At 40.4% G+C, this 18,138-nt stretch overlaps 3 long non-coding RNA genes across 3 annotated transcripts in view; 2 read left to right on the forward strand and 1 right to left on the reverse strand.

Annotated features, from left to right (window-relative positions):
* Positions 1-18,138, reverse strand: part of LOC145458918 (uncharacterized) — a 462,825-nt gene that overhangs the window by 64,912 nt on the left and 379,775 nt on the right. The window lies entirely within an intron of this gene.
* The window catches only part of LOC145458912 (uncharacterized), a 482,198-nt gene that overhangs the window by 55,692 nt on the left and 408,368 nt on the right, over positions 1-18,138 (forward strand). The window lies entirely within an intron of this gene.
* LOC145434499 (uncharacterized) lies at positions 714-3,645 on the forward strand. The gene is made up of 3 exons (XR_013913422.1): positions 714-928; positions 1,466-1,525; positions 2,503-3,645. It is a non-coding gene; the product is annotated as an uncharacterized LOC145434499 (long non-coding RNA).

An 18,138-nucleotide genomic window follows, 5' to 3' on the forward strand; every position in this document is an offset into this window, starting at 1 on the left:
ACTTGATCAGCCTATTCCTCAGTAAATTTTACGCAAAATTCGGTGTTGGTCTGTTCGCATTAATTTTGACAGTGTACCATACCGAAAAGGGCCATGAGGCCACTTCTCGATAATGTCATGTAACAGTGTACCAAGTTTAAGGCTTTCATCCACGTATTTATTCGGTAATATATTTTTCAAAGGCGATTTCGCACCAGACCTATAAGACAGTAATAAAAACGTATGTGTCGTGTTACAGTCTCCAGTTTCAAGGCCAAAATCTCTTATGCTGTACCGAGACCAAATTTCCGAGGCTGCTATTCTTAGTCCTTTACAATGATGTTTTGGATTCAATAGGACAGGCCCAATCTATGAGATAACAATTGCGTATCTGTCCGAATTCGTTGACCTTTCCAATTAGGCTTACGCTATCTCTCGAGTTATAGTCATTTCCATTTCTGCAGATAATTAGTCAGGTCTAATGCGAACATGAACCGTGTTGAATCTTTGTTCCGTACGCCGTTTACGCAGTTACCACACTTCAAGTCACAGCTCACCAGCGGACCTCTCGTGGCACATACGTTAAAATCACTGTTGCCGGGAAATTCATGTTACCGTACCATCATTAAGTTACTTGTTTACGTTGGAAAACGCCATTGTGACGTCATCTTGATAAAAAGTCGCTTGCACCCCTTGCCCCACCACCCGATATTGTCACGAGCCGCCACTGATAATTGCATACAGACTATGTAATAAACGAGTTCTGCCGTTGTCTTGCATTGGAAACAATCAACCAAGCCGTGAAATGCCACATCACCAAACATGGCAAAAACAGAACAGCAATTGAAGGTTGCTTCAAAACAAGAGAAAGTCTCAAAACTGAAAATGACAGAAGGCCTTCAGAACATTCAATGGTTTATGACCCGGTGACGGTGCTATTTATTGCAAGGTAAGTTTGTGGACATTAATTATATCCATAATATGGCGCATATCAGTAAATTAATGGTTAAAGCTGCCATGCCAGCACAGGTTCAGCCATTTGAACATCATTTTGAAAGTGATTCCACCATATTGTCTGTAGTTGCTGCAGAAAATCAATCATGTAAGTTATTTTGCGAGAGAGTAATGAGAACTTGTTCGATACATTGACCACATCGAGAAATGTTCCCCATGATGAAGATCGGTTCGTGTCAGAGGCAACTCTTCTCGTTATTTTCATCACTACTTTTTGCTAATATATCAATTGTACAAGTGTAGATGTATATTATATCGATTTCTTACTTATTGAAGGGAACGCATTCACAACATCAAACGTTCTTGTCATACATTCAGCGATTTTTAATGAGATTTTTTGCTCGTCGTCAAATGATCGGTTTCAGTATTTTTCACCATCACTAGCAAATATGCATGTGCAATTGTGTATTGTACATGTGTAAACATACGTAGGCCTATAGCCTCAAATCCTGAAACATTCACATTTTTTCAGAAACAAGCTACATGGAATCGCAGTCAACATGCGTGACAAAGACGAGTGATATGCCACCTGGTATGTAGCTTCTACTCATTTGGATTTCAAGTCGAGTTGATATTTTAAAATATACAATCTTGCAGTTTCGGAGGGTTTGGCAAACTTTTACTCCACTGCCCCAACCATTGTTATGTAAAAATTTCCCACTTTATACTTAGTTTTCTAGTGAAGTGTATCTGCGAACGATAGAGTTGGAAATGGTGTTTGACTGCTCGAAAGATTGCTGATTACCAGTGCAATGCACATAGTTACAATCCTGTAACAATTGATATAAGATGGTGTACAATGGAGCCTGACCGATTATATCGCTTTGCCGATAATATAGACTCGATATCACTCTTTGAAAGAATTATTGGTATCGGCCATTGGAAATGAATATATATGGGCAGTTTTCGTGAGGTCACAGCATGGTGATAGTAAGTCCATAAACTATAATCTTTTACCACTAGACTGAGAATATTGATATATTTCACATATATTACACTCTACAAGTGTCCTGATACAGCCTTTCTAGTTTATTTCCTGCCCAAGTATAGCATTGGCTGTAAAGCTGTTCAAATAGATGCCCTGAAGTTTTTCAAATGCGCATTTTAAGGTATTCCATTCCATTTGAATATAGGCTATAGTGGTTATCGGTGACGAAGTTAGATATTGGTTTTATCAGTATCGGCCCAAAACTCCAATATCAGTCGGGCTCTAGTATACAAATACAATACAATGAAAACTACCAATTCTGCAATTTGTGATCAGCTGGTTGCAGAATACAAGTTTTTAATGACTAGAGACTGACCGATTATTGGTTCACCGCTCATATCGAATGGATACCACACTTGGAAACAGATATTGATATCAGGCAGTAGAGGAAAAAATATCAGCCAACAAGGCAAAGAGAATTTCCAAATGCTTTCTTTGTGATTGGCTTCCTAATACAAGTTTTAGTTTAATCATAGGTTACTACCTCATCGCAGAGTCAATATGAGCTTCTTTTAATTCAGAAAAACAATGAGCTGAGAATTAAACTGATGGTGTCCAAGATTGAGGACCTCAAAGAAAGAAAAGACATGAGAGACGAAGAATGATATTTCAGAAAGCAAGAATTCGAAATGCGTATTGAAGAACATGCGATAAAAATGGAAAAATATAGATTATAACTTGGACAATTGAGGAATTAGTGACATATGTAATGCAATATTTCTTTGTTCAATTATGTCAAGTTATCTAAATAGCCGAATACGCATTTTCTGAAAAGCAACATTTCTTTATAATATTTCATTGTGCCTGCCTGTCAAGTGTTCCTCGCCTTATAGGCAACTTGGATTTTCTGTGCGCAGAGACCATGTCAGCACTGCGCATTTGCGCACGTGAGTAGCTTAGAGGGAACATTGCTTATAGGTATTATCGACGGTGCACATTTTTTGAAATGCAACATTTCTTTATAATATTTCATTGTGCCTGCCTGCCAAGTGTTCCTCGCCTTATAGGTATTGTCGACGGTGCAAATATTTCGGTACATTTTTCAATTCATATTTATCAAGTTGAATACAAATAATGGGACACCTGCTCGTTGTTTATTGTCTACAGTGCAATTGTAGTTAAATCTTTCATTCCACGAAGTCATACACATTTCATTCTCTTTATTATTTTTACACCAGCACGGTTTACTGTGTTCGTTAAAATTTTAAAATAAACATAATTAGTAGAAATATGTGTTGATCTTATTTTCAAGATAGGCTATTGCGTCATTGTATCCAACTTCAGATGTTATATCCGTAGCTTCCTCGGGAGTAACTGCAATATCAGGAACTGGCTCATTGGTTTTTGTAGCAAAATTGTGCAAACATATTGTTGCAATGATTGCCAGGATGGTGTTTTCGATTTGCATTCACATAGGATTTAGCAACATCTGGAAACGCTGTTTGAGAACGCCAAAGCATTGCTCGATCAGCACGCGTGTCTTTGAGTGCATATAGCTGTATTTTTTTTCTTGTGCAGCCTGTGGATTTGTTAATGGAGTCATCAGGTACATTTTTAGAGCATAGAGCCTCTGTCTCCCAGCAAAATCCCATTGTATTTTTTCTGGCCGAGCTTGTATTTTAATCTGGAATTTGAAAAAGTTCTTGAGTCATGAGTACTCCCTGGCCATCTCACAACAGCATTAGTCACTACCGGTATTCTCTTGGCATTGCAGTCCATTTGACAGTTCGAAGAAAAATATCCTTTCCTGCAACGATAAGCTTTTCTGGTACAGAGTCACCTGGGGACTTTATCGGAATATGGGTAATATCAATGCAACCGATGACATTTGGAACTCCACCTATGTCAAAGATATCACTCTTTGTTTGTAACAAATCATCCAATCGTTGGATAAATTTTCTCTATTCTCTGATAATGCCCGAGAAATGCAGTGGATGATTCGGCGTGCAGTTGTCCGTCTGCCACCAATCAAGTCAGCATCTGTTTGTTGAAAATTACCGTACCAAAAAATCGGAGAGCACAGAGTAATTGCATCATGGGGTGCAAAGCTTGGCACCGTACATCCAACCATGGGCTGTCTTTAATCATGTCCAATAGAATTACCGTAGCTCCCTTGTAATTTCTGTAGCGGTCAACGAATTCATTTTCTGGGTATTTTACAAATGAGTCCGATATGTTTGCCAAGTAATGCCTGGGCATGACAATTGTATTCTAGTCGTCCGAACTGCCATCTACGATATCCAAAATATCCATACTACAGACAGTAATAACAACAGTACCAGTTTGCAATGCCGTCTTTAGAACTTATAACTGTGAATAAACTACAGAGTAATATGCATTAAAGCTGCAAAGTGGCTTCAAATCAATTTCATAAGTATACCTAGGAAACGATGGCATTCATAGCACATGACCAAAATCGACGACATTTCCAATCAGCATTGCCAAAGCATAATATTTACTACGAAGTCGATGGGTTGACATGGCAACCTTCCACGGATCACTACATTTTGCGTCATTTTGACGCAATAGCGTCCTACATCCTGGATTTGTAGATCTACTAACTTCGCACGAACATCCAATGTTTTGGCGTGCGGATCATCTACTTCTAAATCGGGAGATCTTGGAACTCGCAGATTAAGCGAAAATCCAAGATGTTTTTACTCAGCTTTTTGGCCTCCACCCTAGAGTGTAACCTCGTAATGTTTTACATTTAGCACGTACAACGGCGAGTCACCGAAAGGATTAAGTATTGTTCACCCGCTTCTACTGGTACTCGATACCAGAAGTGATATTTTCACACTCTGTAAGGTACGGATGTTTCAATTCGCTGTCACAAATTCCGACAATAAATCGTATCAATTGCTGGATTCAATAGTAACGATATGACATTGTGATATACTAACTTCATACTTAGTCGTTTCAATTACTCGTTGCGAATGGCGATATTAAAGTATTTTGTATCGGGTGTTCAATGTATGAATAATGGAATTATTACATCTTTAGCACCGGTTATAGCAAACGTTAGATTTTAATAATTGTACTGGTTGTTGAATGTAATAACACCGATATTGTTGTTTCATCTTTAGTCCTAATTATTGTAAGCGACTGCATTTGTAAAGTATTTTCTGCTGTCTGCAATACAACGATTGTTTTGTACCAACCCAGAATAATTTCCCAATCAAAAACATTTCAAGCATGCAAGTCTCGTTTTACAAAGTGATGTGTTTATAAAAATATCTCTGAAAAGTTTTTTGATATCGCAATAACCAACACCGGGTCTAATTACCGTGAATAATTTAATAATCAGGTCATGATCGAACATTACAGAATCTCGTATGTCAAACCAATGTGTTAATAAGGATGTTTACAACATGATATCTTTCAATGTAACACCAGCGTTCGATCGTAAGAAATGAATTCTTGACTACGTTGGTCAGACATTCAAAGCTTGTATACTAGAAGCGTATGTTAATCTCAAGTCGCGCACCAAGTAGTAATTACTCCATCTTACAGATGAATAAAAAAGACGGGATATGGATACAACTGAGCTTGGTATGTTTGTGGGTTGTAGTGATTTCTCGCGTAGTCTTGTCTACTTTTCGTACGGACACTTTTTGCTTTGGTTGGGTGAGCTACAAACGGATTGACTTGACAAGGTTTTTGTATTTTACTCTTTTGCGTATGGTAAGATGTTAAAATGTTGAGATGTCATAGTGATAGTATTCTTGAAACTCTATTTTGAAAATGGAAACAGTCGAGTTGTAATGTTTCATTACTTGTTTCAAATCAATGTGCGTATAATTTCGAAATGTGACTGGGTGAAAGTTGGTAGTTATGTTTGTCAATCTATTTCAATTCGGACTATGTCAAAGTCAAAATATTTAATTTTGGGGGGTCTCAATTTACCTTTAGCACATCCCGCGAATGGATTCCGACACCGTACTATAACATTTTTGATAATAAGGACTCATGGATTTTCAATCAACAATACCTGAATTTTTTTGTAATGCTAGAGTTCGCAAATGATAAGCTGCGTGTTTTTGTTAAGCATTTGATTTTTCAGTAATAAATAGAATTATTGTATGGACATACTTGTGATTCTTGATTCTCATTGAGGTAGTTGGTATTGATTTTATAGGTGTGAAAACAGCGGCACGGAATGTGTGAATAATCCGATGTGGCTGAATGTTGGCGTCAGATATATTCAGGTTATGTTCGATTCAACAGATCGCGTTAAAAGGATTTCTCAAAGGATTCGAGTTGTACCGAATTAAAACATTCAGATACGAATCAACTTGAGTTGTGTAGTAAGTTTCATTTCAAGCTGACAAATTGACACATTGCTTGAATATTCTCATGAGTCTTATCATGCAACTAAAGTCAACCACTGTTCCGAAGTGTCAAACATATAGCGACCACCAGAAAGTGTCAAATTGTTGTTCTTCGAATCACCGTCTGCGACGGTTCTGTGACAAACTAATTCACGAAATATTACCTTGTGAGTGATCGGTATGTCTGTAACACCAAATCATGAGGGATCGCTATGTCTGAAGCATTACCCTGTGAGCGGTCGTAGGATTTTAAAATTATTTCACATATTTTTGAATAAGAGTTAACTTCGCAAAGGATTAGGGTTAGAGCAGAAATAAGTGAGAATTTGTCGGTATTCGAATCACCGTCTGCGACGGTTCTGTTCATCGTTATTAAATCTTACCAGCGAAATCAAGTTCTGCGACAAACTGATTACTAAAATTTCGCCGCGTGAGCGATCGACAAGCCTGTAACACCAAGTCACGAAAGATGGCTATGTCCGAGACATTATCATGTCAGCGATCGCGGGGTTTGTAATATATTTCACACCTTTTTGAAGTGTTAGTATGTGAACGCGGCTATTGTTGGTATTCGAATCGCCGTCTACGCCGGCTCGGTGGTAGATCGCGACTTAATGCTGCGACTGTGAACAGCAGACTATTTTGTAGGTCCGAAACAGTGGTATGGAAAGTGCGAATAATCCGAACTGAAATTCGGCGTACTAGTCAGGTTGCGTAGGAATCAACACACAGTATGAAGAGACTTGAGTTAGAATAGAGAATGCGGTCGGTCATTTGTCACGACTGAGCCACGACGTCTTCATGTAGAACCGTGTGAGCGATCCCTATACCTGTAACGTTATCATGTCACCACGTCTATATCAGCTGCGTTACCGTGTCGCCGCAGCCATAAGAATAACGATATATTGAAGTCGCAATCACCGTAAACGTTGGGATTAACTCGAATCGGTCATATATAATAATTTGGGATAGAAACATTAACTAAGGACCAATCACGTGATCAATATACCTGATACATATTCAACACCCCTCGAGAGATGCCTATACCCGAAAGTACGATTCACGACCACACCCATAAGAACTCACGGTGAATCACCAGAGATCCCGTCAGAATACATGACAGACAGGTTACGAGCGCGCCCATTGGAAGCAATGACACCGGTTGAACGATACGACAGTCTGAAAGTACGCGGCACCGGTTGAGCGATCCCTATACCGAAAAGGGTTACCGTGCGAGAGATGCCTATACCTGAAAGTACGACTCACCAACACGAGTTTCGAGGCACCGGTTGAGCGATCCCTATACCGAAAAGGGTTACCGTGCGAGAGATGCCTATACCAACCCCCAGGCACCGGCTATGCGAAAGGGGGGGGGTCAAAAGGGTCACCGGTTCAACACGAGTTTTCAATACGTGTCACCACCGCACCCATAAGAGCCCATGCAAAAAAAGTACTACTATACTACTGGTGATATACTCAATACTTTGCCGCAATCATAACCCATTCTTGCTGAACGCAAGAGACGGGATAATAATAAGATCAGACATGGGCAAAGTGTGGCCCGCGGCGCTATCCTGAACGGGCCGCAAAAAGTTGCTTCGATTTCAAAACATAAAACCTACTTTTGAATGTTAATGTGTGGATTAAAACCACATGCTGTAAAAACTGAACTATTTACTTTGAAGCCTGTTCAATAATATGCCTCGATTACGCAACCTACGTACCTCGCATGCGTAATCCAGATTCAAAATAGAGCCAATGTAGCAAAGAATGCCGTAACAATTGAAGTCATAAGAAGTCACTCTTTCCATATCGTTTAGTGGTAACGATTTAAAGAGTGGTCTCTTTTGTTTCGGCGAAGTGGGCCAAGGAAAGGAACAGACTTGGTGAAACGACAGTCAAACAGTGGCGGCTCGTGACAATATCGGGTGGTGGGGCAAGGGCTGCAATCGACATCAAGATGACGTCACAATGGCGTTTTCCAACGTAAACAAGTAACTTGGTGGTACGGTAACACGAAAACGAACGACAACAGTGATTTTAACGTATGTGCCGCGAGAGGTCTGCTGGTGAGCTGTGACTTGAAGTGTGGTAACTGCGTAAACGGCGTGCGGAACAAAGATTCGACACGGTTCATGTTCGCACTACACCTGACTAATTATCTGCAGAAATGGAAATGACTATAATTCGAGAGATTGCGTAAGCCTAACTGGAAAGGTCAACGAGTTCGGACACATAAGCAATTGTTATCTCATAGATTGGACATGTCATATCGAATCCAAAACATCATTCTGAAGAACTACGGATAGCAGCCTCGGAAATTCGGCCCCGGTACAGCATAGGAGATTTTGGCCGTGAGGCTGGAGACTGTCACACGACAAATACGGCTTACGGTCTATAGTGTCTATCTATATGTCTGCTGCAAAATCGCCTTTGGAAAGTATATTACCGAATAAATACATGATTGAAAGCCGAAAACTTGGTATCACACTGTTACATGAAATCATCGAGAAGTAGCCTCATGACCGTTTTCGCTATGGTACAGTGTCAAAATTAATACGAACAGACCAACACCGAATTTTGCGTAAAATTTACTGGGAAATAGGCCAGACTTGGACAACTAGATAATTCTAGTTGTCTAATTTCACTAAATTAGAGCGAAATGCCAGTAATCTAATTCTAATCTAATTTGTGAAATGCTTCCATGCTCTAATTCTAATTCTAATCTAATTTGTGAAATGTTCGTATGCTCTAATTCTAATTCTAATCTAATTTGTGAAATGTCCGTATTCTCTAATTCTAGTTCTAATCTAATTATTGTTTTCCTGAAAATGCCTCTTTGTCCGAGGCATATTGCACTATTGCAGTGAGTTAAAAAGAATATCCCGCTTGCGCAGTGAAATCCAGTGCCAAGCCGCCATCGCATTACTTGCACCGTGCAGTCATAGTAGATACTATGACGAATATAGCCTGCTAGAGTAGCTTGTAGTCTGCGAACAGCATTCTAGTTTCTAAAACTTTACGTTAGTACATTGCCATTTTGACTAACATGGGCGATGCCCATGGTTACCATAAAAGAAATAATATTTTATTAAAGTATCGTAAAAATCGAGGCAAGCTTGGTGTACAGAAGTTAACCATTCTCATGTTTATGGGAATGCACTATTGTTGTTGTTTATTAAACAAAAATATGTGGCGCCTATCGCCTCACGACCTTGTGCACCGCGCACTGTGATTTGATGTGAACTGCATTTTGCTGTATTCATTTCCCATATACAATTTCATTCCATTTCCAAGTTTTTGCGAACTAAGTATAGCTCTAATTCTAATTCTAATCTAATCTGCAAAAGGCTTAGTAGCTCTAATCCTAATTCTAATCTAATTTGAAAAAGCTGTGTAGCTCTAATTCTAATTCTAATCTAATTTGGAAAAACTGTGCAGCTCTAATTCTAATTCTAATCTAGTTTGAAAAAAACTGTGGAGCTCTAATTCTAATTCTAATCTAATTCAGAAAAGCTGAAAATTTTCTAGTTGTCCAAGTCTGAAATAGGCTGATGAAGCGATCAGCTGTTAGCCGCCATCGAAAACGAAACAGCTATCGCGCTTGACAGGGGTTGTAATTGTAAGCAAATGGCCCGAAGGCCACAATTGCACGGTGAAATTGACATTGAAAAATATAAAATAAAACTAAATATTTGAATGCAAACCGAGGATGTTAGTAAACCGTTTCATGATATCATCATCTCATCAACTATCTCAGTATGGAACACAGTTAAGCGTTGACACAGATACACCGGCTTTTGCGTGAAATCCGCAATGCGTTAGGTAGGCTAAGTGTCAGATCAGCACACATCTCTAGCATACTCGACCTTGATAACGAAATTGCTGCCCGAATCATTGAGTACCAACCTTGAGACTTGGCACAGCGTTCGATACTAAAATCAAGACATACCATATGCAAAAGCTCATGACGGATCTAGCTAAGGAGCATCGTTAAAATCAATGGAGACCAATACCGGCTTTGCGTAAAATATGTTTGCGATAAATGACGAGTCAGCTCTCACTCGACTTAGGAAACGAAATTACCACTAACAAAGTTCAGTGACAAACTTGAAACTTGGTACAGCGTTCGATACTAACATTAAGACTCACCGTACCAAATGCCATGGCCGATCTCGGTATGGAACATCGTCAAAATCAATGGACACCAATACCGGCTTTTGAGTAAAATCTGTTTGCGATACATGACGCATCAGCACACACTCAACTTCGGAAACGGAATTACTACCCTAAACTTTGAGTAGAAACCCTGAAACTTAGGACAGTGTTAAATACCACCATCACGACATGATATACCAAGTTTCAAGAATTATCATGGAGTGAAACACCATCAAAATCGACCTATACCAGCAAAGATCGACTCAACGCATATGACGGTAACCAAGTTCAGATATAGATACGATTGTTACATCACACCTTAAGGGCGACTAGGCTATGTTGCCCCGGTTGCTCGGCAATTTTATGAATAGGAGAGAGTAAATCACCGTTTCTTTATTGTGCGCGGCTTTGAGAGAATAGACAGTGAAAGCTTGTTATGAGCGCTACCGGGGCATGCCCCGGCTAGGCATTCGCAAAGCGAAAACACGAAGAGAATTCGATTTTCGCAGAGACTTCGCTATATATGGGCATTTACAAGCGAAAGGACAAGAAGAATACGATTTTCGCTGTGATTTCGGTGCGTCTATAAATGGTAAAGAATTGCTATTAAACAGAATTTTAGGTGGGGCAATGCCCCAGTTGCCCTATAGGACGAGCCGCCACTGCAGTCAAATCCCAGTTACAAGTAAAGGCAAACTTGAACCTGAGCTGTCGTGACTGTCGTGAGATCCATGAACCACCTTTCAATAGCAAGGACTCGCTGGAGCAGATTGTTTCTGGTAAAAACTATGGAATGTGATATGCCACAGCTCGTATAAATACAAAGTATGTACAAAAATGCTTTTTTAATGCTAATCTAATTTTTCGACTGTCCTTAATTTTGGGTCAATGTCGATGGCAATCCCGGTTATAATCAATGCATGGTACCATGCTTTCTGATAAGACCTACCATGCTCGTACTTGCATTACCCCATACCGCGTTATATACAGAGGTGGCCAGTAACGAAGTACTCCTCCTTTTTTGAAGTACTCAAGTAGTTTCCCTCTACTTCTAGTACTTACTCAAGTAGAACTAATTTTTGCTACTTCTACTTCATAATATTTCGTGATCTACTTACTTACTTTTCGCTATTCCCAGTTTGTCAAGTAGAAGTAGTTTAATCCTCCAGTCAGGTAGATAGCCTGAGGAATTTCAGGGCTGTTTTCACGGAGTATAAACATTTAATTTTCATAAAGTTTAGTGAAGCCCAGAATTTTCGTCGCGCTTCGCGCGCATTGGTTATGGAGTGACCAATATGATTTCACGAAAGTATCGGTGAATATAATTGCGTGGTTCCATTAACACCACAGTGTCGCCCATATGAAATATTTCATCATAGTATACATGGACCATCATAACGTTTGAAACTGATGTTTTGCAATCCAGCATTTACTTATCATATCGTAGTCTAGTCCAGTGGATCTCAACTGCCGGTCCGCAGACCGGTGCCCGTCCGCGACGACATTCCTGCCGGTCCGCGAGGTATATTACAATTTTATACTTCAATTTCAAGATGTGATGTTGAAGGCTTGTCCATTAATAGAATAAATAAAACATAAAATTTTAAAATAATTCAGAAGTTCGTGAGGTAACATTAGGGCTTGAAACTTGTTCGATTTAACTTGAAGTTCAAGACTTGTTATTTGACGATCGAGAAGTACAGAACAGTTACGAGCTGACTCATCGCTAAACAGCGCAGTTTGCGCGATCATTCGTTTTCGATTCATTCATTTTGTGTAGGACGGTAACTGGGGCACCTAAAGCCACCCAATTGGAGAGGGTCGAGCTTGAAAACTGCCCAAAATTATTTTGCAAATGAACTTAAATCATAGCGTATTTTTCTGAAACTTTTTCCAACATTCTTCGATTTCTTTTCGCGCTTTGCGCGATTTAATGTCACTAAATGTCTTGCTTATTAGGTGCACTTCTCCGAGATATACCCATGATTTATAGAAATAGGCATTTCGGCGTCAGCCATTACCGCGCCACGACGTACCAACCCCTAATGAAGTATAGGCTAAAATGGAACTCCGAAGGGTGTGCCAAAAATTCGGCAGCGAGAAAACCGATTCAGTCATGAATGATCGATAATATGTGGTATTGCCGCAATTAAGCTACATAAACTCTCTGCTTACGCCGAGTAGAATGAATGTGCTCACAAGTACTGGTGAAAAAATCCACCAAACTGTATGGTCTGGAGGTGAATTCCCCGGAAGTTTGGCATATCTCCCTGTGGGGGACCAAGACCAACGTTTTTGGGGGTGGGCTAACGAAGTGCTTTTGCGGCTCGGATTTCCGGATGGCCGGTATAGTTGCTGCAAGGTGTTTTGCTGCGGCACACATTGTATTCGTAGTTGCAAGAGTAGCGTGTGTGTCTGATTGAAGTGGGCAATGAGTAAGGTAGCACGGCAAGGTGCTTGGTTCGACTTGGTGCTTGGCTCGAGTTGGCGTGGTCGGTTAAACCGACGGCCTTCGGAGCGAAAGACTGTTAACAACTCTCGGCGGCAGCACGTTTATCTGGATAAGACAATTTTACCTCGAGTCTGCAGACTGACTACCACAAAATCCGATGGATGCTATTATGAAGATAATTAATTACGATCAGAACCCTTTAAATGTCACTCTCTAGCACCATATAATTGCAAAAAAACGGTTGCATACTTTATATTTTGGCTTCATTTCAATTTTCGAAGTGCACCGGTCCGCCAGAAATTTTTTAAAATTTTACCGGTACGCGAGGTGAAAAAGGTTGAGAACCACTGATCTAGTCCACGGCATGTCCTATTCTGGAAAAGTGGGCTTTCCCAATTTTTTAGTTTTAGAACTGTTTTACCATAAAACCTTTGAAATTTCTGGACTAACGAAATGGAATAAATTTTCCGCTTTAAGAAGAAGTCTTTATATTTCACTTTCAATTCCCAGTATCATACTTTGAGTTCTAATTAGTATCAGTTCTTTTGTCTGGAGAACATCCATGTTAAAGTATAGAAACAAGTGTGGTAATTGTTTCTTGCTGTACATTTATTATGGCTCCCATGTGCCATCAACCAGAGATGAGATAAAAGATGAAGCGGTAAAGCACGAGTGATGCGGTCATGCACAGTTGGGCAAGGCATGACGTCATACCTTGCTACTTACAGGGAAGCATCATCATAATACATACAATAACCCACGTAACATCCCCTTCTCAAAACATCACAAAATAATAGAAAACGAAGCGAACCGAATTAGGATATAAATTACAGCAACGAATCAAATTGTAACATAGTCTTGCAAGTATGCTGGTCGAATTACTGTACGGCTTGGCCTGCTGCTACTGGAACAAGATAACGACCCATTAGTGTCGCTGTTCACTACTGCTGGTCTGGCAATCGAAATGTCGTCAAAGTCAAATGCAACATGCGGGCGAGTTACAGTAGTTCGAATAAGCTTTCTGTTGCGTCGGTAGATCGTTCCATCTGTCGCCTTAACAATGTACGATCGATCATTCAGTTGCTTAATCACCACCGCTTCGAGCCACAAGCCATTTTCTGTCCTTTTGAATCGAACCTGTTGACCAGGACTCAACAGGGCGAGGTCTTTTGCACCACGATTGTAATACTTTGCCTGTTTTCTTTTCCGATCCATAAGCGATGGGATGACATCAGAAACAATTTTCGGCTCAAGCAGTTTAGTTGCTATTGGCAACAAGGTCTTGGTGCGTCTTCCAAATAGCCTCTGTGCTGGAGAGCCAGGAACAGTCTCGCCTGGAGTGTTCCTCCAATCCAACAGTACAATATTTATGTCTTTTTTGTCAGTTGTCGCTTTACGAAGTAACGATTTGAAGATTTTTACAGCTGATTCCGCCTTTCCATTCGATTGGCTGTGTCCTGGAGAGCTGGTCACATGTTCAAACTCATATTCCTTTGCAAATGCCTCGAAGTCATGAGCAGCATAGCATGGACCATTGTCAGTAATCAATTTCTCGCAGATTCCATGACGTGCCATATGTGATTTTAAGCGGCGAATAACTGCTGTAGAAGTCTGTGAGGTTAGTCGATCTACCTCAAAATAATCCGAGTAGTGATCAACTGTAATCAAATAATGTTGTCCGTCAAATTCACATAAATCGCTACTGATTATTTGCCAAGGACGTCCTGGTACCGGATGTGAAATCAGACTTTCCTTCTGTTGGTTGGGTTGGTGTAAGCCACATGTGGGACAGCTTGATACGAAGTCCGTAATATCGTTAACCATGCTGGGCCAATACAAACATTCACGAGCCCGGCGTACACAACCTTGAATTCCAACATGACTGGCATGAAGTCGCTTGAGAATAGTTCCTTTTATGGACGACGGTATGACAATACGATCACCCTTCAGAACGATTTGATCCTGGAATGTTAACTCCTCTTTAAAACAGTAGAAATTTCGAATTGATTGGGGTACCAGCTTGGCTTCATTCGGCCACCCATGTTTTATAAAAGAGATTAGCGTGTTCATGACAGAATCAGAGATTGTTGCTTGGCTGACCATGTCGAGCGTGGAGCTTGATACCGGTATATCATTCAACATGTCGATATGTTCAATCTGATGAAAGATATCAAACACATCAGCAGTTTCTGCGTCTTTGGGTGACTTTGGAATGTACGCACGACTCAACGTATCCGCCACAAATAATTGTGATCCAGGCTTGTATATCACCTCGAAGTCATACTTTTGGAGCTGAAGTAACATGCGCTGTAACCGTTTTGGTGCATTAACCAGACTTTTCTTCGTGATCACTTCCAGAGGTTTGTGATCGCTTTCTACTGTTACAAATCTGCCATAGACATATAACTCAAATTTTTCCATGGCAAAGTGAATAGCAAGCAATTCTTTTTCGATTTGCGCATAGTTGCACTCCGTTGTTGTCAACGCCCGTGAAGCATAGGCAACAGGGTGAGAGTTTTGCAATACACAGCATCCTAGCCCCTTTGAACTGGCATCACATTGCAGTACCATAGGTGCGTTTTTGTCGAAGTATTGCAAAACTGGCGCGTTGATCAAGGTTTGTTTTATTTTCTCGAAGCATGTCCCATGTAGGATTGGATCCCATATGAACGCGTTGTCTTTTTTTAGGAGTTCGCGGATGGGAGCGGTTATATCTGAAAGCTTAGGGGCAAAACGCTGCAGAAAATTTTTCATCGCTAAAATTCTCTGGACGCCCTGCTTATCCGTTGGAGGGGGCATTTTTATGATGCCTTCAATTTTGCTCGATGAGGGTTTTAGACCATCTTTTGAGATGGTATGGCCTAAGTAGGGCACTTCAGTCTGCAGATAGCGTAGTTGCGCTTTATTCAGTTTAATACCAGTTTGTTGACAGCGTTTCAACAGTTCAAAGAACTTTTTCTTATTGTCCATAGTCGCCTCTTCAATAGTGTCGCCCACACCATAAATCAAGATGTCATCCGCGACGGGCGTGATTCCTTCCAGGCCGTCCAGCGCTATCTTCAGTCTTCTCATGAACTCCTCCGGTGCTGGGCTGATTCCGAAAGGCAGTCGGAGCCATCTGTAACGACCATATGGAGTACCGAATGTAGTTAGATAACTACTAGTATCATCAAGTTCTACATGCCAAAATCCATTTTTTACATCACACAGTGTAAATACTTTGGCATTGTGCATATATGGTAACACATCATCAACTGTCGGCATTGGATAGTTGTTGCGTTTTAGGGCTTTGTTCAGCGCCAGGGGATCCAGGCACAAGCGGATATCTCCAGATTGCTTTTTTACAGTGACCAGATTAGATATCCAGGGAGTATGGCAATCCACGGGAGCTATTACGTCAGCATCAACCAAACTATCAATTTTCTCCTTCACTTGTGCTTCAAGTGCCAGGGGTATTTTGCGAACAGGCATCTGTACAGGATTGATAGTGTCATCAATTTCCAGATGAAGTTTACCCTCTAGCTTTCCCGTACCATTGAAAACATCCGAAAATTGTTCACATATTTGATCAAACTCCAGGGTAGCAAAATTGGCGAATTCAGGATCCTTCGCTGTAAGAGCTTGTACTGAAGGTTCCTCGACCATTATGTTTTCAAAATTTATCGTAATTAGTTTCATCCTTTGAGCATCGGCGGAACCAATGATGGAAGTGTTCGGCTTCTCAACCACTACAAATTCTAGCAAGTAGTTTTCACCATTCTTTTTATTGGTGATTTCCAACGTTGTTATTCCGAGAGGCCTTATCACTTCCTTATTATATACAACCAGTCTCATAGAAGTAGGTTTCAAGTTGAGCAATTTTGTGTCACCAGTTACATTCAAGTAATCTCGCCATGAAAGAACATTTACGGTTGCGCCACAATCAATTTGGAATTTTACATACATGTTAACCAGGTATAACAGAGCAAATATTTTCTTAACATAGGATTCCTCCGTATAGCACTCACATGTTCAAACGAAAGAACTTCGGCATCCTCTTCTTCATCCGACTCAATGCGGTCAGCTGATATCATCATCACAGTTGTCTGACATGCCACGGCAAAATGGTCTTTTCCGTTACAGCGTGAACAAGTTTTGCCGTTAGCCGGGCAATATCGCCGACCAACAACATGTACCTTTCTATAAAACTTGCAGAGTTTGGGGAGCTCTTCCGATTGAGGTGTACTACCATCATATCCTCGATTCATTTTAGAGTCCCTTTCAGCAGCTGGCCATTTCCTTTGCTTGTACTTATTTTGTATCGCATGAATTGCAACGTCATCTGACGTTAGAGTCATTTTTTTCATTTGCAGAGCAGTTGACTCAAACAATCTGCAGCTCGAAATACAGGAGTCCAATGTAAGTCCTGTCTCTTGTAGGAGTTTTCTTCTCAGCACAACATCGGATATGCACACACAATTTTGTCTCTGAGAAGCTCATCTTCCAAGGTTTTAAAATCACAGGTTTTTATCAGCCTTCGCAGCTGTTCGTAGTATGTGTTGAATGATTCATTTGAAGCTTGACTGCGACTGAAAAAACAGTACCTCTCGTATATAATGTTGATCTTCCCGACACAGCGCTCCTCCATTTTCTTCAATACGACTGGGTAACTCTTGGCGTCATCTTCTGATAAAGTAATGCCATCATAGACATCACACCCAGCTATTCCAAGAGCCGCTCTGAGAGCCGCAATACGAATGGAATGTTCCTCTTTATTGAGTTTTGTAGCCACTTCATAATTCTCATAATGGCGCTTCCAGTTCTTCCAGTTGGTGGCCAAATCACCAGAGACAGTTAAAGGACCCGGATGGGGTATCACATATCTTAGATCCATATAGTTAGATAAGATGATAAATCTTTATGTCGAGCTAATGATAGATTTAGAGCTCGCGAGTTCAGTTATCTTCTGACACCATGTTTCTTGCTGTACATTTATTATGGCTTCCATGTGCCATCAACCAGAGATGAGATAAAAGATGAAGCGGTAAAGCACGAGTGATGCGGTCATGCACAGTTGGGCAAGGCATGACGTCATACCTTGCTACTTACAGGGAAGCATCATCATAATACATACAATAACCCACGTAACAGTAATGCCTTCAATTTCCGTAAATAAAGCTACACAATATGGCATTTTTGCGATCCGACATATTTTTTATTAACGTTTACTAATCACA

The sequence above is a fragment of the Botryllus schlosseri genome, chromosome 2 (genome assembly GCF_051294905.1).
Source record: "Botryllus schlosseri isolate E-star chromosome 2, Bs_hap1, whole genome shotgun sequence".
NCBI lineage: Eukaryota > Metazoa > Chordata > Ascidiacea > Stolidobranchia > Styelidae > Botryllus > Botryllus schlosseri.